The following is a 13156-nucleotide window of genomic DNA, read 5'->3' as shown; positions in this document are numbered from 1 at the left end:
AGGAGAATGAAGTAACAAGTTCCTGTACAGTGGCGCCAGGATGTCCTTCTGCACGGTTCCATTACAAGAAGCACATAGGACGAAACCATGGTGCGACCAGTCTTAGTTTTTGCTGTTAGGTCTCTTAAAACTGGACATTCCTTAGTATGATTTTTTTTTCCTCAGGAAATTTACTTTGGGAGGTAGGGCAAGGGATGGTGGTTGTGTATGAAGCTTTGTGTGTGAAGGTTGCAGTGTCCCAGGCAAGAGGTCTCAGAGACTACTGTACAGCAGTTGGAGGCTCAGACTGGAGAGTTAGCAGTATTCTCAGACACTTCCAACTCCAGTCCAGAAGAGGGTGAGTGGGACTTACTGCTTGGGCATGTGCTTTCCCAGCAGGACTGCAAAAGGTTCAGGTTAAGAATTTGTTCTTTTGCTAACCATTTCTTTCCACTCCCAGTTTTTGCACAGGAGAATGTCTGACTTTCTGAAATTATTGTCTCTGTTTTAAATTGAATACGATTTCCCGCCCCCCCCCCACTGACTTCGTATTGAGTGTTTTTTTTTTTTTTTTTTAAGAAATAACAAAATGAGACGCAGGGTTTTTGTGGAAAGCCTTTGCACTTTTAGACTTTGCTGGCTTGAGTTACTGCTGCAGTGGGAACAAAGTAAACGACATTAACAACACTGAGGTTTCAGAAAGCTGCATCATGCAGTCAGACACAATGCATTTTTATTTCCGTTCTGGGAGCCAGTAGGTTATTCTTTTTAAAGGGTAAACTGCCTACGGCTTATAGATCATATAGTAAATTCACAATAGGCTGGATTTCTTTTGCCTTAAAAGTTTATAGATTTTCTATAACTTTCAGTCCACGTTACTAAGATGTGACCATTAAAGGATTGGAGACCTTGATAGAGAACACGTGTCCGGAACTTGTTCTCTTTCCCAGTGGTGCTTTAACCAGTGAAAGGCTTTTGTTTTCCAATGTGTACTCTTCAATACCAGAACGTTTTAATCTTCTCGGAACTGAATTCAAATTCTGCATCCACCGGGCTGCAGTTTAGCTGTAGAGTGCTTGCTTTGCATGTCTGGGGCCCTGGGTTCGATCCCCAGTGCTGTCAAATCTGCATTCATGAAGTTCGAAAACATTCTATGGCTCATGAAGCCTTTGCCTTATCATAAGTCAAAATACGTAACACTGTGCTGAAGTCTCCCAAAAGGCCTAGAGAAATGCTTGATCAGTCATCCCCCACCCGCTCCCCAGTTTGCATCACTTTCCTTTCCTCTCTTTCTATACTTTCTCAAGTAAAATTCTGGATTACAGATGGCTGGAGAGAGGTGGCATGAGCTTTTGTGTTGTGTGTGCCAGTCTGTGGCTTGTTGCTGGTGCTGCGGGGTGGGGATGGAGCAGGCGCCCACATCCCCATTCATCACCCTTCCTTGCGTTTCCCTCTGGAGATGAAACACTTTGCCTTGTTGTTGGCTGCAACCCTGTGGCGAGCCCATGGAACTGATAGAAATGGATTATCTGTCTCTCCCTATGCTGGGAGCTTGAGCACTCCAGCCGCCTCCTGAAGCAACAAAATTGAATCCCTGCTTTCATCTCTTCCCTCTGAGCTGCCGTCTGAGGCTTCCTAAGCAGGGCCACAGCTTGTGGGCTGTGCGGCTCCACATCTGTTTGGTTGAATGTACATTACTGGGTGCGTTGAGGGGCAAAGCAGCTTTGGTTCCTTGACTGTCTCTTCCTGTAGCAGAAGTGTCTGTTTCTCTGCAGGTAACTTATGTATGTTTAGGTGGGTGAGTGTGTGTGTGTTCCCATGCAGGCCAGTGGGTTGAATGATTTCTTAATTGCACCTGTCTCTTGCGCAGTCCCTTTAATTACATCTCCTCCCCTCATTTATTCCTTCTTCCCCTACATTGCACTGGCTCCTCCCTGGGACTAATTGACTTTAGCCTGGAAGTATCTGGTAGAGGATCTGCTGTCCTGCAGAGAAGCCTATAAGGTGCTTTTCTTGCCTCAGGACAGTCCCCTCTAACCCACAAACAGCGTGAATGGAAGGGAAGGTCAGGCCCTATACCAACTGCCCCAATTCCACTATCCTGAAGCCTTATTTTGTATTTCCAGACACCACCTCACCATTGGGCTTCATTTAAAAAATTGATTTAGAAATGTTAACATAATATTTAAATAGTCCTGCAGCAGAGACCCTGCAACTGTAAAGTGATGTAAGTATTTCTGGGTAGTTTTTGTACTTTTTGGATTTTGTTACAAAAAAAGTAAATAGATCACTACTGTGAATTTACTACTCTGTAACCTTGTGGTCATAATCTATTCTAAATAAAATATGACTTGTTCTTAAGCCCTTTAGCACAGTTCTTGAGTGGGATTCAGTGCAGTAGTGAATCAAGCTAGTTTCGACACTACTTTGAAATTGCCTTATAGGGCATTTATAACCAATTGAGTACTCAATATATTGCACCTGGGATCCCTGTCTTTAAAAAAAAAAAAAAAAGGCCACACCTGGCAGTGCTTCAAGGGGTCTGAGTGGTGCTGGATGGAGCCTCAGGGCACCTTTCTGACTGTTGTGAAAGAAGGAAGAGGCCCTGGGGTGTGACTCAGTGGAAGAGGGTGTACATCCAGGTGCCTGGTGCGGGTTACATGGGGGGGGGGGGGGGGGGGGCGGGGAAGTGGTTGGTGGGGAGGGACAGAAGATACTATTCAAGAATGTAAATTCCTTGGAAGTAGGGGTAGTTTTACAAAAGAAAAGGGATGAATAGGAAGGTATTAACCCAGTGAAACTTCAGTCTCTGTGTCTGACTCCAGTCCTGGGCCGCGTCTTGAGGTGGGGCACAGTTCTGCAGACTGTCCCTGATGGAAGCAGAACTAGGGAGTGCTGGAGAAACTGTACAGTGGTCAGGACCTTACCTAGCACACATTAAGCCCAGTTTCGATCTTGGCATCCCATATAGTCCCTGGAGCACCAGCAGGAGTGATCCTGAGCACAGAGCTGGTATGAGCCCTGAGACTTGCAGGCTGGTGCCCATACAAACAATCTCAGGAATAAGGGGAAACTTATTACTGTGCTGACCGATTCTTTCTTGCTTTGAATGCAAAGAACTTGGGAACCCCTTGTGCCCCCCAAAAGCCAGTTTTGCATTGTTGCACCAGCTTCAAGATCCAGGTGCTTGTGACCCCAAAACCACCCTCTGCTTCCTCTTGCAGACTTGGTCGGGTGAGCCTGGAGCCCGGAGAGGGGATTGTTCCCAGGCTGACCTAGTCTTTCAGAGTGAAGGAAGGTTCCCCTGGCCAATAGTCAGCCTGCCACTGGCCCTGGTAAAGATGGGAATGGTGGACCTGAGTCTAGCCCAGGAGAACCCCGTGTCCTTACATGCACTTTGCCCCCTGCTGTTTCCCCATATTGGTCCTCCAGAGTATCAATACAAGAGACAAAATAAGACCCTAAAAGCTTTGTCTATTCCAGTGTCTTGAGGTTTAAGTTGTGTACAAAGCACCTTATTCTCTTCTGCATTCTTGCAGTGGAGGTGGGAGTGAGGCTGGATTACCTCTCAGCAGTGCCCACCAGGAATTAGACCCTTTTCAAAGTGCAGCTATGAAATAGAAAACTCCCAAAGGGAATTTTATGTCAGAACTGAGTCCCTTTTACTCAGCTCCATCTACTTTCTTCTTAGCTAACCCAATTTATTTGCCAATAAAATAAAGTCTCTAGGGACTGGAGTGGTAGTATGTGGACTGTCTTGCACGTGGCCAACCTGGGTTTAATCCCCAGCGTCCCCATCCTTGCCCAGTCAGGAATAAGTCCAAAGCACTGCCAGATATGTTCCCCCCACTCCCCCCCAAAAAAAATTTGTGCAAGGTACCAAATTTCTAACCCTGCAGTAACACAGTGAATAGGTAATTGTCTGAAATGGTGCTAAGAGTCTACAAGTTAACGTGTCTTAACTTAATATCAATGCTTTGTCCTTGTCTTAGTGGAACAAAAGCATCCAACCTTGAGAATAGATGTGGTAAATTCTCAGGATTTTATCTAAGAGTGTCTGTGGTGCTTCTCTTAGCACTGAAATAATAAAAAGATAAATTTATTTTAATGTATCATTGTCTGGTTTTTGTGTTGCTTGCATTTATCTGAAGTTTTCTTGTGGTCGTAAGCTTTCAGGCTGAAGTTTTTGGCACCTAGGGCTTAAAAACGTAAAGCTCTCCGTCTCAGAAAGCTTCATCTCTAAGGACCAGAAACTGTTGCAGTGGGAACTAGGCCTCTGATCAACAGGTGACGTGTCCAGAGCAGCTCATATGGTTGGGAGTTTGAACAACATGCCATTACCATGCCAGGACCTGGTAGAGAAAGAGGCGGTAGCTTTGTGTTGACCAGTGCTACAAAAGTAACGAAATATCCACTTATGTTGATCATAGTTCTTGTTTTTTAAGGACATGAGTCCAAACTTTGATAATTCCTTAGCACTGTAGCACTGTCCTCCCATTGTTCACCGATTTGCTCGAGCGGACCCAGTAACATCTCCATTGTGAGACTTATTGTTACTGTGTTTGGCATATCGAATACATCACAGGTAGCTTGCCAGGCTTTGCCATGTGGGCGAGATACTCTCCGTAGCTTTCCGGGTTCTCTGAGAGGGGCAGAAGAATTGAACTTGGGTCGGCCAGATTGGTCACATGCAAAGCAAACGCCCTACCCGCTGTGCTATTGCTCCAGCCTCACATAGATTTTTTTAAATAGCAAGTTCCCCTAGGACTCCTAAATTCTGACTTAAGCAAATGTGACTTCCAAGCAGTTACTGATGACTACAACTACTGTGTGTGGTGAGTAGCAGGCAGGAGGGAGAGCAGGATTGACACGGGCTCCCAGAGGTGGTGAGCTCCCGCCTCACAGATGACCCTTTCCTCCACACAGATGGAAGAGAACTCCACACAAGCCGTGGGCCAAGTTGTAGACAAAGGGAATTTATTTCATGGTGTCTGTTGTGAAAAGAACTGTCTTGAGTCTGGACTTCAACCCAGCATTGGACCAGAGACTTCAGTGACTAAACTGTCTCCAAGTGAGGGAGAATCCCTTTAGTGCAAGTTTGTCATATCTTTGTGTCCTCTCTCCTTAGTCTGTACTTTGGACACTATGTAGCCAGGAACAGCAGCTTTGTTAAGGGACCTCTATTAGCAATAAATGGAAGTGGATGCTCAAGAGTGAGAGTGATTCCCCGCATAAACGGGGTGGGAACAGGAGTGGGGACTTGAGGAAAGGGATAGATCACACTACCAGCAGTCATCTGCTCAAGCAAATTTAGTACATCATGAGAGGTGTGCTGGGAACCTCACTGTCACAACAGGAATGTCACATACCTGGTACCCAGTTATTGTGTTCTCTACAGTTCCCCACCCCAACTAACTATTAAACATTTGATAAGTTCATTACTTTTTTTTAGACTGTAGAATTTGGAAAATCAGCTGAAATTCCATGTTGTCATTTGGTTTGGTATGTGATCATTTTATTCTAAAATGTTTACATTTAGGAGAACATTTTTATCCTTGGATAACTTTAATGCCCTCTTGAAGACAGCCAATCAAGTTTCAATGAAGTCCAAGACTATAAAACAAGATTAAATGGGAAAGCATAATGGCCAATGGAAAAACTATCATTAAATGGTCAAGAGAATGTCTTTCGGGGGCTGGAGTGATAGCACAGCGGGCAGGGCATTTGCCTCGCATACGGCCGACCCTAATTTGATTCCCAGCATCCCATATGGTCCCCTGAGCACTGCCAGCAGTGATTCCTGAGTGCAAAGCCAGGAGTAACCCCTGAGCATTGCCACGTGTGACCCGAAAAGAAAAAAGAAAAAGAGAATGTCTTTCATGAATATATTACTGAAAACTAGAATCTTAGACTCAAACTTGAAGAGGAATTGGATCTTTTGGGTATCACTGTATCACTGTCATCCCATTGGTCGTCGATTTACTCGAGTGGGTGCCAGTAACATCTCTATTCTTCCCAGCCCTGAGATTTTAGCAGCCTCTTTTTACTCATCTTTTTCCAATGATTGGAGGCTCTTTCAGGGTCAGGGGAATGAGACCTGTTGTTGTTACTGTATTTGGCATATCGAATATGCCACAGGAAGCTTGCCAGGCTCTGCCTGTGCAGGTGGGTTACTCTCAGTAGCTTGCCAGGCTCTCCGATTTGTTGCCTGCTGTCTGAACCCCATCAGATATTGCGTAGTAGCCATGGAAAATGGGTAGGAAGTGTCTTATAATGTGTCCGGAAAGCAACCTGGAGCATGGCTGTGGTTGGAACCAGATAATGTGGAACTTTGTGACCTTGGACTCTGGACTCAATGGGATCCGGAATAGAGATCCTCTGCCTGCTTCCCCAGTCTCTGGTGACTCGGGGATCACACCTCATAAGCCACACCCTGCCAGTACTGGGTACATAATAAATTTTAGGGTACATAATAAATTTTTTAAAGAATTTTAAGAAATGATATTTTTTTGATTTAGTAATGAGGGTTTTTTTTTTTATTTTTATTAGCGAGACACCATGAGGTACAGTTGTAGACTTACAAATTTTGTGCTTGGGTTTCAGTTATACAATGATAGTTTTTAAGAAATAATACCTTTGAATCAAATAGGAAGAAAGATGGCAGACTTGTGAGCAGAGTGAATATTGGTTTTGTGTTTGTGTGTGCAAGTGACGATCATTTAACTTAAATTAGTGCCTTATTTTAGATGGGTTCCTTTTTTATTTTTATTGTTTTGGTTTGGTTTGGGCCACACCAGCAGTGCTCAGGGCTTACTCCTAGCTCTGTGTTCAGGGATCACTCCTGGAAGGCTTAGAGAACCATATGGGGCGCCAGGAATTGGACCCAGGTCAGCCGCATGCAGAACAAATGCCCTACCTGCTATACTATCACTCTGTCCCCATAGATAGGTCCCTTTAAAGAAAACTTAATTCTTGAGAAATGCTGGAACCTGCTCTCTGCTGCACTCTTTTCTTCCCATACCACATGCTGGTAGCACACAACCAAATGCTTACTGGTTGAGTGGGTGGGAACCAGAGGAAACAAATGGAGATATTCATTGTATAAAGTATGATCAACTTAACTCTACCTCATGGTGTCTCGCTAATCACATATGGCATCTCTATGTTCTTATGTAATTTTATTTATTTATTTATTTATTTTGGTTTGGGGGGTTACTCCTGGCTCTGCACTCAGGAATTACTCTTGACAGTTCTTGAGGGGCCATATAGGCTGCCAGGGATCGAATCCAGGTCAGAGGCATGCAAGGCAAATACTCTACCCACTGTATTATCACCCTGTACCCTCTTGTGTAATTTAAAAGTAGACTAGTTTACTAATCGTAGTTACGGTTGCACTGTAGCACTATCTTCCCATTGTTCATTGATTTGCTTGAGCAGGCTCAGTAACATCTCCATTGTGAGACTTGTTGTTACTGTGTTTGACATATGAATACGGCACGGATAGCTTGCCAGGCTTTGCTGTGCGGGCGAGATACTCATGGTAGCTTGCCGGGCTCTCCAAGAGGGTCGGAGAAATCGAACCCAGGTCTGCCGGGCTGGCTGCGTGCAAGGCAAACAGCCTAGTGCTTTGCTATCACTCCAGCCCATCTCACTAATTAAAAAAAAAGACTTTAGGATGCACTGAATAAAAATCTTCATAGCAAAAAAAAAAATAGTAAAATAAAACATTGTTTTCTTTACAAAAAAAAAGTATGATCAACTTGTTCTTTACGCTATGAGCCAAGAAATGCACAATTTGTATCTGCACAAGAAAACACTTCTAGAGACAAATCTCTGAAGACTTAGAAACTCTTTTATTCATTATCCATGATATAGTGATAGAACTTTGAAAGAGATTTTTGAGAATAGCAATGATAAGGTGTCGAATTAGGAAACAGAGTGAGGGATATTAGTTAAGGATGCCACCCGAGAAAACCATTGACTTACATAGTGCCAAAGGCAAGTCCCACAGCAGTGACAAGGGAGCAGGCAGTGTCTCTACTTCAAGAGAGATTTGCTCATTTTCTTTAAATGCCAACATGCCATGCCAGCATATTCTAATTACACTAGAAGGCTGATGTTGGTGTGTATAATCCAAAACTGCTTTTGGCTTTTGGGTGTGTCATTTATTTATAGCTGGATATGTTTCTGCGTGCCTGGGACTCCACAGTATCTCAAACAAAATGATAAAGGACATGAAGAAGTGATACAAGGAACATTAAACCTTTTTCCTCTCCTAGCTTTCTCAGTCCTCTGTGCTTGCCCAGTTTTACCTTCTGTGGTCTGCATGCAGTAACAAAATGTTCAGGGATGGAATATCTGAATGAATGAGAACATCATAGCACACTCAATGCTCAAACAACTGACTGTAACCTAAATATACATGATCATTTAGGTCCTAGGTTTATTATTAAGTACTATAGGTGTCGTTATTTTAAAGAATTAAGATTGACAATGTATCAGAGTAATTCAAGGCAAGTCCTTAATTTACCTGGCAAATATATGGTCTGTAGATGCACTAAAAGAAGTGAACTGAGGAAGCAGGAGAGATAGTGCAGTGGGTAGCGTCTTCCATGTGGCTGATCTGACTTTGATTCCTGGAATCCAATACAGGCCCCTGAGCCTCCCCAGGAGCTCAGAGTCAGGAGTAAGCCCCAAGCACTGCTGGGCATGATCCAACAACTGTCCCCCACAGATATAATAAAGAGAGCGAATTAGATGGCTGTAGTCACCTAATTCCATCATGATGGCTGTATTTCTGGGGGATTTTTGTAACCCAGGGAAAGAGATTATTGTACATGGAGACTTCAGTTAGGCCAAAGAGATTCTGTGTTCCTATAACTAATTGGCTATCCTTAACAAATCTGAACAAATTATACCCTGTTGTCAAGTTTCCTGGGATAAGATTGACCACAAAGCAGTTCTTTGTGGTACTAATAGCTCCTCAGTAAGATTTGCATAGGGCTTAGAGAATATTTAGTCAAACAAGATTGATTAAATATCTATCAGAATATAGACACTGAGTATAGATGGGAATTGGCCTGGGGCTTTTCCCTGATGTTACTTTCTGACTAAAGGAGAGGAAGACATAATCCTAATGACACAATTACAGGATCTGTAGGAAAGGAACTTTAACTGGGTGCAGTGAGAGCTCAGCAGAGAAAATGGACAACTTGCATGGGCTAGAAACACTTGACTAAAAAAATCTCAAGAGACTATCTCGCCTTAGATTCTAGGTAACATAGTCAAAGTGTTTGGGGCCAACATTCATGGAACAGGCATTGCAGTAATGAACTAGCACAAGTCAAGGATGAAAAATGTGAAACCCGGCAGTTTCTGCTAAATTCAAGTTCTAAAAATAACAGGGCAGATGCATCACAGGAGAGAGGCTGGTCAGGCAAATGAGAAACAGCTCATTTAGGCCTCCAGTCCTGCACAAGAAATTGGTCTTTGTGCCATGGCAAAGGCTAACTAGACCCTGAAGTCACTGCCAGTACTGCAGATTCAACTTCTGCTAAAATATTGATACGAAGATGCAACCCAAATAGGGTGTTTGAACACCAAGCTGATGCCCATGTGTGGGGCAAGAATCATTCCAGATATTTCTTAGCTTTTCTGACCCTTGAGCCCCAAAACCTCTAGCCTCAGTACTCCTCAAATTCCCCCTGTGGAGTGCACTTCTACCAAATTCTACCCGGATCCTCCTCCCCAAAATCCTGTTCCCCAAGCCCAGAATCTACATTGGACAACCAGAACCCATTCCATTCATTGCTTGCTCTTTGGTCTCAGTATCTGAGATCAAACACTTTTGAAACACCTATGGGGGCTAGAAAGCCGTTGGAGAGTGTCCCCTGGTGGCATAGTTAATTTCTCATCAAAGAAAGATCATATGATTGTAGTGTGCAGGCTGGATTGGACCTGGGAGAAATGTCAGACCCAGATGAGAGCATGTAAAAGCCTCATTGCATGCTGAGAGGGAGGGGGAAGAGGAAGATGGGCTTAGCTATTTATTGGATATCGGAACAAGAAAAATAGTTCTGGGGTTTTTAACCTAGACATCTCCAGGCGAGAATGTCTCTGCTCCACTTCTCAGTTTTTATGAAGGAGGACTATTCTCAAAAAATTATTCTCCTCTTTCTTCCTTCCTTCCTTTCCTGAAAGAAGCAAGTTACCTTTTTCACAGACAGCAGTAAACATCTGTCCATGTTTCTTAGGGTGAAGGGAGTGCATGTTTGTGCGTGTGTGCGTGTGTGCATGTGTGTATGTGTGTATGTGTATGTGTTGGGAAGGTCTGAAGAGTCTAGCGTCTTTCTCCTCATTCCATCCTGACCACTGAGAAGACTGGCTTGGGTCCTCTCTCTACCATGGACTTGCCTGAGCGGCCTGTACTGAAAGGGAGGCCTGTGGTGCCCATTCTCCTCCGCCTGAAATCACTGCTTCTTAGAGTAATATTTTAAGTGTTTTATGTATTTATTTAGTCTTTTTGAGTCACAGCTGGCAATGATGCTTAGATATTACTCCTGACTCTGCACTCAGGAATTACTCCTGAAGGAATAGTTCCATGCGCAATCCCACATGGAATACTGAGAATAAAACCCAGGTCAGCTGTGTGCAAGGCAAAATACCCTACTATCACTCTGCCATACTATCACTCTGTACTTTAAACTTCTGTCATTGAGAACTAATTTCTCTGGTGATTGGGATTTTCAGGAAGAGGCTACTTTTAAAAGGCACCCTTGACAGACCTAGGCTGCGATCTCTACAGTACATGTGGAACATTCAGATGAAACTACCTATGGAGACATAGCAGCAAGGGGCATGGAGCCATGAGGCCTGACTGGAGATGGGGGCTTTGGATTCCTCCAGCTAAATAAGATGGCCTGGATGCAGGATGTGTGAGGATTCCAGCTTGGTTTGCTCAATTCCCAGAGACTCTAAGGCAAATCATCAGGCCGCTGTGCCCAAGATGATGTATCAGTGTTCTGGGCTGCTGTTGATTTCTTGAAGCTCCTCCAAAATGGTGCTTAGAGGGCCATTCCTAGAAGTTCTTGGCTAACTGGATTGGGTAGATCAGCACTAAGGCTCTGTGGAGCTAGAATCACAAGGCCCATCCTGACAGTGCTCACAGTGCCATATGGAGCTGGGAATAAAACCACCTGACATGCACCCTAACTCTTATGCTATGCCCCAGCTGCTGGGCTGGTGTTTTGTAAATAAGATGTGATTTAGACACTCAGGGAGCAGTCTGGTGAGAGAGAGAAGTGGAGGGCAGAGTCATCAGTACTTACAGAAGGATCAGGGATCATTGGTCAAAATGGTCTGTTAGTATGCTGTCTCCAGATGATGCTCACAGAACATTTTAAAAGATATATGGTCTACACCTGCACAACCTAATTACACAAATGCAAGCTTATTTGAATTCATGAGATGGTATTTTAAAGGAGAACATTAAATATGTTTAATTGTACATTCTTGTTAACATGATTTCTTTTTCCCCCTCATCAGTGTAACTGTATCTTGTTCTAATCAACCCATATTCCCAACACTGTTTAACAAGGTTATGGCCTCCAGAGAAAGGGAAAATGACCTCTTGGCTTAGGCAGGGCAGGAAAAAAGGATTATTCAAAATGTACTCCAATGGGATCTTCTATTTAATTTATGGAATCTAATTCATTTAAATCTTAGATTCAGTAGGAAAAATGATGTATACTCCTTCGAAGAGTTGTGTAACCCTAGGAGGATGACAGAAAACTTTTTATACCATTTATTTATTCAGTTATTTATTTGGAGGCCACATCCGGTGGTTTGTGGGTGCTATTCACGGCTCTCTGCTAACGACCACTCTAGGCAGTGCTCCTGGGACCACACTGGAGTAGGAATTAATCAGGGCTACCTGCGAGCAAAGCTAGTTCTTAGCCTGTTGAGGGCTCTCACTTCCTTTCTCTCACCCAATATATCGCCTACTTTCTTCAGCTGTAAAATGGGATAATAAGAAGACCCATCTCCTAAGAACTTTATAAGGATTAGATGAGATAATCCATGTAAAGGACTCAGCTAAGTACTCTAGCATTTAACTTTCATGAATATTAGCTTAAAAGCTGTTCACCAAGAACTAAACAGCATATTTACTCACATTAGCTAAGTACTAGCTTCACTTGCAATACTTCTAACATAGCAACACCACTGCATGATTTAAACTTCATGCATGTTATATAGGCCCTTAAGAGCAAGGGAATTTTTCTTGCCAAGGAAACAGATCCTTTCATGATGGTTCACATTCCTTGGCTATTTGAAAGATTAACTTCAGAGATCACTTTTTGAAAATGTACCTCCCAAAGCATTTATTTGAAAAGTATCTGGATATGGCTGGTTGGTGGACTAACCTGGCTTGATAAGTATCTGCTTTGTTTAATGAGGCTGAGAAATAAAAATAAGGAAGGACTGTGAGCATTGTAATTCAATAGTGCTGGGAAATGATGGGAATGCTGGTTAATCAATAGTCCACCCACTGTTCAAGAAATAACTGTCTACTCTTTGTAGTGGACAAAGTACTAGTTCCTGGAGATACAAAGACAAACAAATGACTTGGTTTCAGAAAGCCAACAATTTAGAGAGGAAAAATATAAAGACATGAAAATATGTTCACTGTAGCACTATAGCACTATCCTCCCATTGTTCATCAATTTGCTCAAGTTGGCACCAGTGACGTCTCCATTATGAGACTTGTTACTGTTTTTGGCATATCAAATATGTCACAGGTAGCTTTCCAAGCTTTGCCGAGCGGATGGAATACTCTCGGTAACTTGCGGGGCTCTCTGAGAGGGGTGGAGGAATTGAACCCAGATCAGTCACGTGCAAGGCAAATGCCCTACCCACTATGCTATAGCTCCGCCCCCCAAATATGTGAACAGATTTAAATGATCAGGGCCATGAATTGGGGGTCTTCACAAAACCTGAAGCAGAAGGGAAGAAGACGCCTTCAGATCTTCTCCCCACACACACACTTCATTTCATAGGTTGTCTTTTGACTTGGTTGACAGTTCTTCTCCTTCTTCTTCTTCTTCTTCTTCTTCTTCTTCTTCTTCTTCTTCTTCTTCTTCTTCTTCTTCTTCTTCTTCTTCTTTTACTTCTCCTCCTC

This window comes from Sorex fumeus, unplaced genomic scaffold (assembly GCF_029834395.1).
Source record: "Sorex fumeus unplaced genomic scaffold, SorFum_2.1 ptg000131l, whole genome shotgun sequence".
Taxonomy (NCBI): Eukaryota; Metazoa; Chordata; class Mammalia; order Eulipotyphla; family Soricidae; genus Sorex; species Sorex fumeus.
This window is presented reverse-complemented; position numbering follows the sequence as displayed.